The sequence below is a fragment of the Sphaeramia orbicularis genome, chromosome 5, assembly GCF_902148855.1.
Source record: "Sphaeramia orbicularis chromosome 5, fSphaOr1.1, whole genome shotgun sequence".
Taxonomy (NCBI): domain Eukaryota; kingdom Metazoa; phylum Chordata; class Actinopteri; order Kurtiformes; family Apogonidae; genus Sphaeramia; species Sphaeramia orbicularis.
Window position 1 is genome coordinate 48,120,897 of NC_043961.1, and position 13,546 is coordinate 48,134,442.

Sequence of the window (13,546 nt, forward strand, 5' to 3'; positions counted from 1 at the left end):
ACTGTTTAGGACCTCAGTGTATGTCCAGGTGAATGTGTTTTTGTTTTTTGTTTTTTTTTGGGGAGGCTGCTGCATATCAATTGCAAATGCAAATTTTACTAATGTAAAAAGTTTAAGTGGCTAAAAGCAATATTTTTGTAGTAACATGTCAAACAATAATGTGAAAACAGTGTGGCAATGTGAGAGAGATTACTGGTGGTACAGAAGCTTCTGAGAATTACCATCCAAAGCTGCAGCTCCACTTGATTTCACTGGGATTTATAGCAACTTTCAGCTTTGTTGTTTAAAAGCCATCTGACTCACAGCTTTCCTGTGTGGTTTACTCTCAGATCTTTGTTTTTAACTGTGGCAGTTGTTTGCATGAAACAAGCTCTAAAAACCCACTGTACGCTACTAATAGGAGACAGAGATGGTAAATGTGGAGGATTTAGCAGCTGAAAACCCACTTATTTCCCTCAGGAGTTGGGTTAGACCATAAACAGAGCCGCTGTCCTTAAAAAAGTTAGGATAGCACATGTACAATTTCAACTGAGTCACCCACGTTGTTTTGTAGCTGCTAGATGTGTAAATATGTAAACTAAACAGCAAGATATGGAAGATGAAGATCTCAATATGAAATATATTAAAACACACAATTTAAGAAGATGAGAGTTTTGTTGTCAATTTCATAGACATCAAGCCATGTATTGGTTTTTGACATACACTTCTCAGTGATGAGCTGTTTCTGGTCATATTGCAAAGGTCAACATGATTTTTTTTCTGTCTGTATTGTGACACAACACTTTTGCAATCTTATGCAACTACATTTTCAGTCCTTTGTGAACATATTCACTGGCTCTGAGTGGATTGTGAAAAGTATTTCATGAAAACAGGCCAAGACATCACCAAAAAAAAAAAAAAAGAAAAGAAAAAGTGAAGTAGCTCTGGACCCTGAATTTGACTTTTCAACATCTGGTAATGCAGCCAGACATCATGTTAGGCCATTAGAGACACTACCCTCTAAGGGGTTTATAAATGTAAATGAATCTGACAACAAGCTGTGAATACTGAGAGTCAACAAATTTTTTCAAGTCAACGTAATGAGAGGGCGAGCCAAAGTAAAGTGCTTTGAACAAGAGCGAATGACATACAGTGTCAAATGTTCACGAGTCAAAAGTTAATTGCAAACAAAATATCTTGTTTTGAGTGTAAATGAAGAGTTATCGGGCTTTGTTTTTCTTAAAGATTAGAAAGGTGAGAGTGGTTCACACACTGTGGGGGCAGACCTGAGCTTCAGCTGCATTTGCCGCTAAACAAGTTCATATTTCTAGCATAGTTCTAGCAAAACACAACTCTGACAAATCTGATTCATTGTAAAACTGAATATTTCCTGCCTACATACACCCTGTAAACAAAGGAGCTTGCATTGACCCACACCATCAGTTTGGTTTGGATGAGTGAATGTGGTGAATGACACAGTTACATGAGCAGCTTCGAGTGTAATCACTCACATCTCTGACATGCCAATGAGGTTTTATTTATAATTTGATTAAAATAGTCATGTTATTTTATACTTCAGTTTGCAGAAAAAAAAAAAACAATCATGTGTATCTGAGCAAAATAAAGATTTGACAGTTGAATTCACAATGAGGCTTCACTTTGACGTCAAAGTAGAGCTTTGATTCAGTCAGCATTGTACTAGTGTGTTTGTGTTTTCCGCTTGGACAAACAGATCTTAAAATATCCTTCTGTTTCTATAATAAACCATGCTGATCCACTGTCTTGTCACTAGTATAGGCCAGAGGCAATTTCTCATAGACTGCAATGGAAGCTCAGCTTCCCTTAAAATTACGAAAATTAAATGGTCAAATATGTACGGTTGTGTTGACATTTCATTGACTACAAATGTGTTAGAACACGTTCATCTCACAGACGAGTTCGTTCAGAATCAGCTTTATCACAAATCAACGGACTCGATGTTTTTCACTTCTCATACATTCCTGTTGCACTGTTTTCTCATACGATCTATGGTTAATGTATTTGCCCGTAGACGCTCAGCGTCCATGCACTTCAATGAGACTTCATGGAACAATTTTTTTCTTTGCCTCAAAACTGGACGGTAATTGGATAAATGCCACAATGTTGTCCCGCCCCTGGACGCTCAGCGTCTCTGGGTGTGAATGGAGCTGTGGGCGGAGCTCAGCTGGGCTGGACGCTGGGCTGGATGCTGGGCTTCCACATGCTGATTGGAGGATCAGTCGAAAGGCTGAATTCCGTTTGACTGACAGCTATTTTGAGATCTACTCCTTCACTTGACAGAGTTCAGTTTAATACCATCGCACATTCTGCTTGTGAAATGGAGAGAGAAACCACTACGAAATGACTTGTTCATTTCTTGCACTGTAAATAAAACACACTCATTGTACTTCCATGTTTCAGTTTAACATAATTTCAGCATTTTCTTGTTTCAGTTACATATTTTAATCATTTCTTGTTTGAATTTAATATCATTTTGTAGATAGTTAAATCAATCATAATGTCGGCTAGGTCGGAGTGAACTAGCTATCAAGTCCCAGGAAAAGGCACCTACTTGGTACGATAAGGTCACTGACCATTTTCTTAAAAAGGAATAGAGGGCCGAATTTATGTTTAAATAACTTGACAAATTTTTTTGATGTAAGCCGACAATGAGCTTCCCCTCTCTGAAAGACGAGCAGCTGCCACTGGTATAGGCGTCTGTTGTTTTACACTTTACAGGACAGTTTATGGTCCTCTATGTATTGGCCACAATGGCATGAAGAAGGTAAAATGTTAAAGATGTCTCTTGTGTTTTTAAGTTCAGTCAGTTCGATGTCAAAGAATTCTGGGGAATTTTTATTTCACATAACCTGTCTGTGTCGCATTGACATAAAGAATCAACAGGAACCAAACTGGGAATAAAAGAATAAAATTTAAATCAGAATAAGCCCACCTCTTCTGCATTATGTAAAAAGAAAACCCATGATGTATGCTAGTGCATGTTGTGTTCATTGTAAGTCATGGGGGGTGAGTTATGAGCAGCTGCTAATGACATGGACGAAACAATAGTAATAACACTCTTTTGCTAACTCTGGTAAAGACAAAGGTACATGCGTTTGATGGCCAAAGCACAAAACCTTCTAGCTACAGGATTTTGTGATTGGTGGATTTCATTTTTACCAGTAATTCTATAAACAAACAAGCTTAATTTAGTAATCTCAAAACATGCATTTTTCAGCTTTGATGTTTTGCTCCCTGATTATTGTAGGTACAAAGAAAATGAGCAATAGTGGAAAAAAACAAAAACAAACAAAAAAAAAGACCAAAAAAATTTCAAATTCTGAGCCCATCGACATTTGCTACTTTGCAAGAATTTACACAATCACTTGTATCAATGGATGAGTGAAAAAAATAATTGAATACTTACCTGCACACTGACAGTATTCCCTGTGCTGCCTATCAAGGGACAATTTAAGTCTCTGGATGATGTGAATCGCACATGCGTAGAAGCATTTATCTCTGTCGGCCATCTTTTACGGCTTAAGAATGAAATCAAATGAAGATGCAAAGATAATTTTCAGCTACATGACTTACAGAGGCATCATGTGGATAATAGTGGTGTGCGATACTGCATATTTTGGTATCGATCCGACACCAAGTAAATACAGGGCCAATATTACTGATATCGCTACTAATACCAATACGTTTAAATAATTAAGGTGAATGCATCATCGAATTGCTAAATCTCAATTAATTTTCATGACCTTTAAGTGTTTTGTGATGTTTCCTTTTTTATTATTAAATAGTTAAAACTAAGGACAGAATTAGGGCAAAGAAAATACTTTATGATCAAAATTTTTTTTTTTCAGAAACAATAGAAGAGTAACAAAACAGTTTTTCCCCATACATTGTCATGTCTGGAATTTTTTAATTAAATTAACAAACAGCAGAAAATGATGACCGGAAAACAAATTAAAACAAAAAAAATTTCAGGAAGTGTTAAGAAACTGCAATACAAAAATTAAATCAAAATTATCTGTGCCTTATAGCCTTTTTACAAATTATTCAGCTTGCCGTTGTCTCATTTTCGGCCTGAAAATATAACTACATGGCACTCCTATTCCATCCCATTCTTCTGCTCCATGTCTCAGTCTGTGCATGTGTTGTGCTTGTGCTGGTGGGCGGGTGCACCTGAGCCAGCGGCTTGCTTGTTTGCTTTGTGCTTCAAAGTCATGTGACTGCACAACATCGAAACACAAGAGGGGGAGGAGAAGCAAAGCGCCTGCTCCGCACTAAGACAGAAGCAATGAGTCCGGTGACCCGGCTGTCGCCTCTTTGAAAAAACCTCAGCAATTTGAACCAGAGAAAAACTGAAACTAAAGTATTGATTTCACCACGCAAATATCAATCTGATACCGATACCCACTTGGTATCGATACTATCAATATTTGGATTGATCCACCCACTACTAGTGGATAAGTGTCATTGTGCCACTGGGTTTAACTCATAATGTGTGTTTATTTAGTGGACAGAGGAACTGTGATCCACTGGTTTCTTAACTGTCACTGAAGACGGTAAGTTTGCAATTCTGCTGTCATCATGGTGGCTTTGTGGAGCTGGAAGTGACCATATGTAGACAAAAGGGGCAAGGCTCCTGGAGAGATGGTTGAGCTAATGCTAAGTGCTAACTTATTGTCTTGGTAAAACTGTAAACTTAATCACAACACATGACAGTCTTGTTATACAGTCATACAGTCTTGTTAGTGGAAACTATTAATCACAGTGGAGCTGAATGCCAGGAAAAGTCTGTTTTATTGCACATGAAGCATAAAAGTGAGCAAACTGTCACTCAAACATATCAGTCAAAGCCTCTATTTGACCTGAGATCTGATTAACAGAAGAAATAATGAAAGATGGACCAGATCACTTAATAAAGGGTCCAAATAAAACAGATGAGACCAGAACGAGTCTTGGAAAACATTACAGTATTTTTAGAGAGAAGTTCAATGGAAGTGGAGCCAGGTCTTGTTGGAGCCAACATCCAGTGGTCATCAGTGGTATTACAATTTTAAGGATATTTCAGATTGGCTTTACTTAGGAGCCAAAGTATTTGCCCCTTGGTATTGCTGTAGTGATTTCCATCATTATGCTCTATATTGGTAGCTGGACAGAGGGTAGAAAACAGAAAATACTTTATAAAATGTCTACAAATTGACTGACACAATTTGAAATCTGGAGCAGTAAGGTAAGACGTACACACAGAACAGATCAAAAACACTTTGCCTCCGGGTTCTGCTTTGTACCCCTGCCATGTTTTATCCAGCTGAAGTCTGTAAAAATAACAGGAGTGTCATTGCGAGCGTTCCCTGCCATCATAGTGATATCAAATGGCCATCTCATTTTAACAACATTGCAGAGCTAAAATTGGTCCAATGGGAGAGACTAAGAGTGTGGTCCACATGGATGCTTCACATTCAGGGAAACCAGAACAGAGAAATGTTGTAATTCATGCTCACAGCTTGTAATGATTCAAAAACAGTGTGTCAACTTCATAGTAAACATGTTTAATTTCTCCTTGAACTTGCCTGACATGCCCTCCAGTCTGTTATCTTACACTTTACCTAATCATATGATGAATATGTATAATGTACAGCTCTATGCTGATATGTATACATTGTGAAACTGTTGCTCTTGACTGGTTTAGAAAAAGTGTTGAAAACCTTTGGCAAAATGTTGTTTCAGTGTTTTTTTTGGAACAGGACACGGCCCCTCTGACCCTTTCAGCAGTAATTAAGAGCTTTATGTGAACGTGAAATTGGACTTGACTATAGCTGCTATAGCGCAGCATATTTATTTTCTTTACAGAGTGAAATTATAGTCATTTGTTGCTGAGAGAATAGCAATTGCTAAAATCCAGACTTACTGTATATTTTACAGATCACATGTTTCTAGGGAGAGAACAGAAGACCGCTGCAAATGGAAAATTGTACGCTTTAATTTATCTTTCAGCAGAATTATTCCAAATCATTACAGATGAGGCAATTAATTCACTCCCATATCCACTGTGCCATAATAAACACGGTGGGGTTTAAAGTCTTTCTCAGTGATACTAAGCCCTGTTAACGCACATTAGATACTAAATAAGTGCAAAGCGTAAGTAAAGGCCTGTCCGTTCAGGTTTTGTGAAAGGATTTGTTATATACTTTGGACTTCTGCTTCAAGGCTTTGAAGTCCTTCCAACATAGACCAAGTTCAGCACAGCAGGAGAATCTGGCACAGACGGAACAAAGGCAAAACATCCACAAAACTTGGTAAAATAGTCATCACTGACCCTTTTCACTGTCCAGTCTTTAGACATATTTTAGGGCATTGTTGCTAGAAAAATAAAATGGTTCAGAGTGACTATAATGAAATCATTTTATGGTTATAATAAGATGGTTTTCATCATACAAACTTCTCCTGTTATAACAAGAAACTTAAGATAAAATACTATTTTCTTGTTATGATGTGAATAGTTTCATATTGTAACCTATATCATTATACCCACTGATTGTATATATGTAACTGAATACTGTGATAGCCTGTGGGAACTGATGCAAATGGTTTTATTCTCACAACATAGAGTAACTTCTCATAAATCCCTCCCACTCTATGTACACATCCAATACTTGTCCCATTTATGAGGAAAAAAGTTGGTCTTTTTAGGTAGATTTCAAGAGATCCTTCATTCATTCATTCATTCATTCATTATCTGAACCCACTTTGTCCTCACTAGGGTCATGGGGGTCACTAGAGCCTATCCCAGCAACTTATGAGCAAAGGCAGGGTACACCTTGGACATGTCGCCAGTTCATCACAGGGCTAACATACAGTAATGGAAAAAAATATTAGATCATCAAAAGTCATCAAAAACAATGATTATGCAATCAAGTACGAACTCCTGTGTGTATCATGTGACTAAATTAGACAGATCAGAAAACATGGAATGCCTAAAACCATTGTTTTTGTCAGTACAATGCCATAAATACTGATGTAAGAACTGAAGTGATTTTGGTTATTATCAAGAAAACATGGAAAATGGATAGATATCAGCTCTGAAATTAAACTCTTATGAGTTTTTTTGTTGTTATCATTATGTTTGTCCAAACAAATGTAACTTTAGTTGTACCAGGCATTAAAATGAACAAGAAATTGAAGAAAACAAGGGGTGGTCTAATCATTTTGTCCACAACTGTATAGAGACAAACAACCAATCAGTCTCACTTTCACACCTATGGGCAATTTCTTCATTGCATCAGTGCATGTGTTTGGATGGTGGAAGGGAGCCTTAGTACCCAGAGAGAACCCACACAGAGAACATGCAAACTCCACACAGAAAGGTCCCACCTCCATTGACTGGTGTTGGAATTGAATCCAAGACCTTCTTGCTGTGAGGCACAAGTGCTATCCACTGCACCACTGTGTTGTTACCTCTGCCAGGAGGTATTGTGATCACTTCGCTTTGTGTGTGTGTTTGTTTGTTTGTTTGCGTGTTTGTTTGTTTGTTAGCAACTTTATGGGAAAACTATTACAACCATCTTTACCTAATTTTACCCACAGATAGGCCCCTTGGACGAATCCATTAAATTTTGGGCCAAGTAGGCCAAAGTTCAAGGTCACAGCAAGGTCACAAAATGTCCAATTTTCCTATCTCTCATCATTGTGCAATTTTTGAAAATTCATAAAAAAAATTCAAAATGATTCTGATTAGCCTCCAATTTGATACACCCGTAGCTTATAACAATATCTTGTATCTGGCACAAAATTGTCCACATCCACTGTGGAATGTAGACTCTGTGGACATTTCAATTTAACATTGAAAATCCCATTTACGACACATTTTTCATTATAACTCAATATTGATTGGAATTTAATATAATTTGACATACACATGACTGATACCAAGTTTCAACTTTTTCTGCTGTATGGAACAACTTTGAAACTGTTTACTTTAAAAAGAAATAGTCGATCCACACATGCACACCGTTCGTGGTGCTTGGAGGAGGTTTGCGTTCTCTGAACACTTGTTATATATTGTCATTTTTCTGATTGTCATGAAATTGATGGCTGTAATGACCAGCTGTAGTGCTGCGTTTGTCAGACATGAGGCGACATCTGCATATCGACTGTAAACTTGAAAAGGCGTTACACAAGAATCTCCCATGTTTTCAGAGTTGTTAAAAAGGTTATAGGTTAACTCACTTTATTGTCCTTTTAGGGAAATTCAGTTCCTGCATTTAACCCATCCTAATTCACACACGGTAACTAGCATTAACATTAGTATTAGCATTAGCATATACCACACATTAGGAGTGAGCTGCTATTGAAGGCCCTCTGGGACCAACTCCAGATCTGCATCAGCACGGTGGTTAGGGTCATGTACTTGTGTATTCATTTGTATACACTTACAAGAAACAGTATTAGAACATCTATCTTCATATACAATGTATGATGCTACATATTATAATATATGTGTAAAACCCATGTTTGTATAAACCGTGCGTGGGAAGTAAACATTGAGGAATATGGCTCATTTACTTCACATTTAGGTCAAGACAGTGGACAATGTTTTATTACTGAGCACAGCGGAAGATACTGTGATAGTTACATGTACGCTAAGATGGATTTCAAAATGCAAGAAGCTACAGAGGAAAGAATGAGCCTGACCCTCCAGAGATAGTTTTATTCCAGATTGATCAGCAGCTAACAGACCAGACCAAAACAGTAGGCAGCACACTGGTATGTGTCAGATATATGTTACAGAAAATACACACATCATGTCAGCACAAGAGCAACAGTGTCCTGTGGAGTTACAGCACCAAGATAGATTTACATAGCTATAGAATATAGCATTATACAGCACCTATAAAAAGTATTCACCCCCTTGGATGTTTTCCATACATAAATTTTCACCCCCTTCAAGTCAGTATTCAGTAGATGTACTTTGAAGACAATCGCAGTGCTGAATCTGTGTGGATAGGTCTCAATCAAAACCTCTCAGACTGTATCAGGTTCCACAGGGATCGAACATAAACAGCCTTTCGTGTTCAGCTACTGTTGCTTTACTGCACACGTCACACATATGGCCTGTGGGCCAAAACTGGCTCACTAAAGGGTCCAATCCGGTCTGTGGGATGAATTTATGAAATGTAAAAATTACACTAACTAGTGGCATTGTACCCGTGGTGCAGAGGCTAAAATCGCCCAGCATACCTCACAACATTTGAATGCGGACATAAAATTGTGGCTAGTAGATAGTCAGGTAATGTTTCTATTAATTTGGCGAGTTTGGCTGCGATCAGGCCTGTGAAGGTCTGTGGTGAGCTGGGACCCTGTCTGTGGTGAGCTGGGACCCGGTCCGAGGTGAGCTGGGACCCGTTCCGAGGTGAGCTGGGACCCAGTCTGTGGTGACCTGGGATCCTGTTAAAATCGACCCGGTCCAAGGTGAGCTGGGACCCGGTCCAAAGTGAGCTGGGACCCGGTCTGTGGCGAGCTGGGACCCGTTCCGAGGTTAGCTGGGACCTGGTCTGTGGTGAGCCGGGTCCCTGTTAAAATCGCCCAGCATACCTCACAACATTTGAATACGGACATAAAATTGTGCCTATTAGATAGTCAGGTAATGTTTCGATTCATTTGGCGAGTTTGGCGGTGATCGGGCCTGTGAAGGCTGAGGAAAACCCGTACAAACGCCCTCCTGAGCTGCAACATCGAATGGACATGGATGGGATGCTGGGCGGACATCGAAGGAGTAGTAGGAAGGATAATATTAACAATCAATGCAGTCAAAGTCATTTTAGTTCAGGTTCCACAGTCAATCTCAAATGGGTCAAACCAGCAAAATAATATCATAATAACCTTTAAATAATGATAACTCCAAATTTTTGTCTTTGTTTTAGTGTAAAAAAGTACAATGACATGAAATTGTTTACATTTACAAACTATCCTTTCACAAAAACCTGAAATGTCTTAAGAGAAGTAAGTGCAATTTTAACAATATTCTGCCTGTTACTAAATGTTTTGTGTATTTGTAGATCCACTGTGATCTGTAAGTTGTAACACATACAAGTAAATGATAAACTGAGGCATAATATCATTAAAATTGCACTTATTATTCTTAAGAAATTTCAGGTTGTTCATGTTATTCATGTTTTTAAGGAAACTTTTGTAAACACAATTACATTTCATAATGTAATTATTTTTTTTCACTGTTGTTATTTTACTGGTCTGGCCCTCTTGCGATTATATCGAGCTGAGCGTGGTCCCTGAACTAAATGGAGTTTGACACCCCAGTGTTACTGGATTGAAGTCAGAGGCTGTGACTTCAGAACATTGTTGTCTTCAAACCATTTCTGTGTAGCTTCTGCTTGGTACTTTGAGTCACTGTCTTCCAGGAAAATAACTCTTCTCCGAGGTCATAGGTCTGTTGCAGACTGAATCAGATACGTAAACAGATTTTCCAGGGCGTGCTGCTGAGAAGTATCCCCACTGCATGATGCTGCCACCACCATGCTTCACACTGAGGATGGTGTGTTTATGGTGATGTGCAGAGTTGTGTCCACCAAAGATAGCACAGGTCTGACGGCATTAAAGGTCCATTTTGGTCTCATCAAATCAAAGAACCTTCTTCCAGTTGAGCTCGGTGTCAATGAGCCCGTTTACATGCACACCAATACTCCGATCATTATCCGATTTCTGTAGTTATCAGATTATTCAAGTGATCATGTAAACAGAATAATCAGATAGGCTTTATCCAACAATGGCAGTTATCTGATTATGAGAAATCAGATTAACACACCTCGATCCAATACTTTGATGTCTTCATGCATGTATACAGGTTAATCTGATTTATTTCATTCTTTTACGTCTGCGCATGTGAAAACACCAAGGTTATAATAGTTTTGGATTTTTCATGATAGTTTAGTTTTATTTAGTTTTGACTTTTTTTTTCTCTAATTCAGTTTGTTCTAATTTGTTTTTAGAGTAGGTTTGCTAGTTTCTGTTAGTTTTTGTTTTTTCTAAATGCTTAGTGGTAGTTTAGTTCTAGTATTAGTTTTAGTTTTTTCATATCTTTTCTCTTCTTCACTCCCAGACAGGACTCTGCTGCTTTAGTCTCCATGTTTCCGATTCTAAACCAAGTGATGAACCATGAAATACCGTATGGTGCCGCTAGCTAAAATTGATGGAGTGAAATAAATCAATTTTATATCAATCCAACATTGACCAAAACGAAAATGAAGGGAATTTTATCCATATTTCTTTCCTGTTTTAGTTAGTTTTGTAAGCACACAATGCAGTTTCAGTTAGTTATTGTTTTTGTCTTTTAATTATAGTTTTATTTCAGTAAACAAAAATGTTTTTTCAATTCTAATTTTTGTCATTTTGTTAGTTTTCGTTAACGATAATAACCTTGGTAAACACATAAAAAAAAATAAACGTGAGAGGAAGACAACAAGATGGTTAAGTCTACCATCACTACATTTGTATGTACTCTGAAAGAAATCCAGTAATGGACTGGAGTGTCTAAACTAACGTTTTTGTCTATCACATTTCTTAAGTGCATGTAAATGTGTTAGATCTGATTAGTACAATTATCTGATTACTCCCAGATATCAGACTTTTATGGTCATGTAAACAGGCGCAATGTGTTTGGGTGAACTCTAGTCCAGATCTCTTCAACACTGAACCCGTTTACATGCACACTAATACTCTGATCTTTGTCCAACTTCTGGAGTTATCAGATTTTTCAAGGGATCATGTAAACAGCACGCGCTAAATAGTATGAAATGCATCTTGGGATATTTGCCACCCAAGTCCACACAAGTCACTAACCAGTCCATCCTTGGTTTAACAGATGATTCCATCCGATCTTGGTTTGCACAAACTTTTAAATGTAAAAGTACTTGTGCCACAACTGATGACGTTTCACAAGATTGTATTATGTATATAATATGTATTGAGACACACCTAATAACAGGTAGTTTGAGTCTACCATCACTAAATACGTATGTACTCCAAAAGAAATACAATAATGGACTGGAGCATCTAAACCTGACACCATGTAAACATGTCAGATCTGATTATTACAATTATCTGATTACTCCCAGTTATGGGGTTTTTATAGTCATGTAAACAGGCTCAGTGTCCCATAAAACTTTGACTGGTGACGAACCACGGCAACAGTTGTCATATTCAGTCTCCAACTCAGCTGCTGAAGATTTCACCTCCTTTAGAGAAGTCATGGGGGTCTTGGCGTCCTCCCTCACTGGTCTCCTTCGTGGTCTTTTCTCGGAGCTTTTGTCTTCATGGTGTAACTGTAGCCATGGATACCGATTAACCAGTGACTGGACCCTCCAGACACAGGTGTTGTTCTATCACAATCACTGTGACACATTCACTGCCCTCAGGTGATCTGCATGTCACTAGTTGTGAGGCTACTTGCACCAGCTGACTAGATCTCTGTTGAAATAGGGCCTACATGGAAGGGAAATATTAAGATGAATCTATATCACTTATTGGTTAAATTTTCAGTATAAATAATTAAAGAACAAAAAATGTGAAAGAAAAACAAGAAAATTATTATAATATATAGATACAACATAATATATTATTATTTATAAAGTCATTGGTTTCAAATACTTTGAATTTGAACCAGATTCTGCATTTTTACACATTTTTATTGTGCAACACTTGACTTGGTTTAGACCATAGAATTAGAAAGTTAGAATTAAAAGGTTGCTCTTTAATGTTTTTATTCCTTGAAATATGAATTGGAAAGATAATTAGAAAGTAAATCTAGCAACGTCTTGAGACAGATATATCCAGGGACAGGGTAAACCTAAATTCATTTCTGTGAAATAAGTATATCTTATAATTTTTTGAGGGCACATTCTATTTAACCATTCATTTGAATACATTTTACTTGTTCACTTGTCTTATATTCCCATAATCATAACTGTTGTAGACCTATGATTATAGAACAATACTAGAGATAACATATACCTTCCACTGGCTCTTTGTCTTGTTTACATATCCGTTAGTCATTTTACTCTGTATTTTCTGTATTTGCTCGTCCCTTTTAGTTCAGTTACCTCGACATTCAGCCACTCCAGGATAGAGGTCAGTGAGCAGCACAGGTTTCAACATGCCGTATGAAAACAGCGCTCTGGCACTGAGAGCAAACACTTGAGCGCCCGTCAACAGCCCTCTACAGTGATTTTCATTACTCCTGCTCACCACTTAAGCATGAGTGTATGAAGTATTATCATGGCACCAGTGGTTCATGGCCAAGTAAAAAGCACCTGCTGATGGCGGCCAAGTGGGATAATCATGATGACGGCCACGATGGCTCTTGATTTTATGTAGTCCAGGAGTAGCTGCAGGGTGGCACTGAGCAGTCTGTCCTTGAAAAAGACACCATGTCCCCAGCAGTACCAATTAGACGAACTTTACATATGTACATGAACATAAGGCTGAGCCAAATAACTGCTATGACAGTATTTTTATGAAGGGA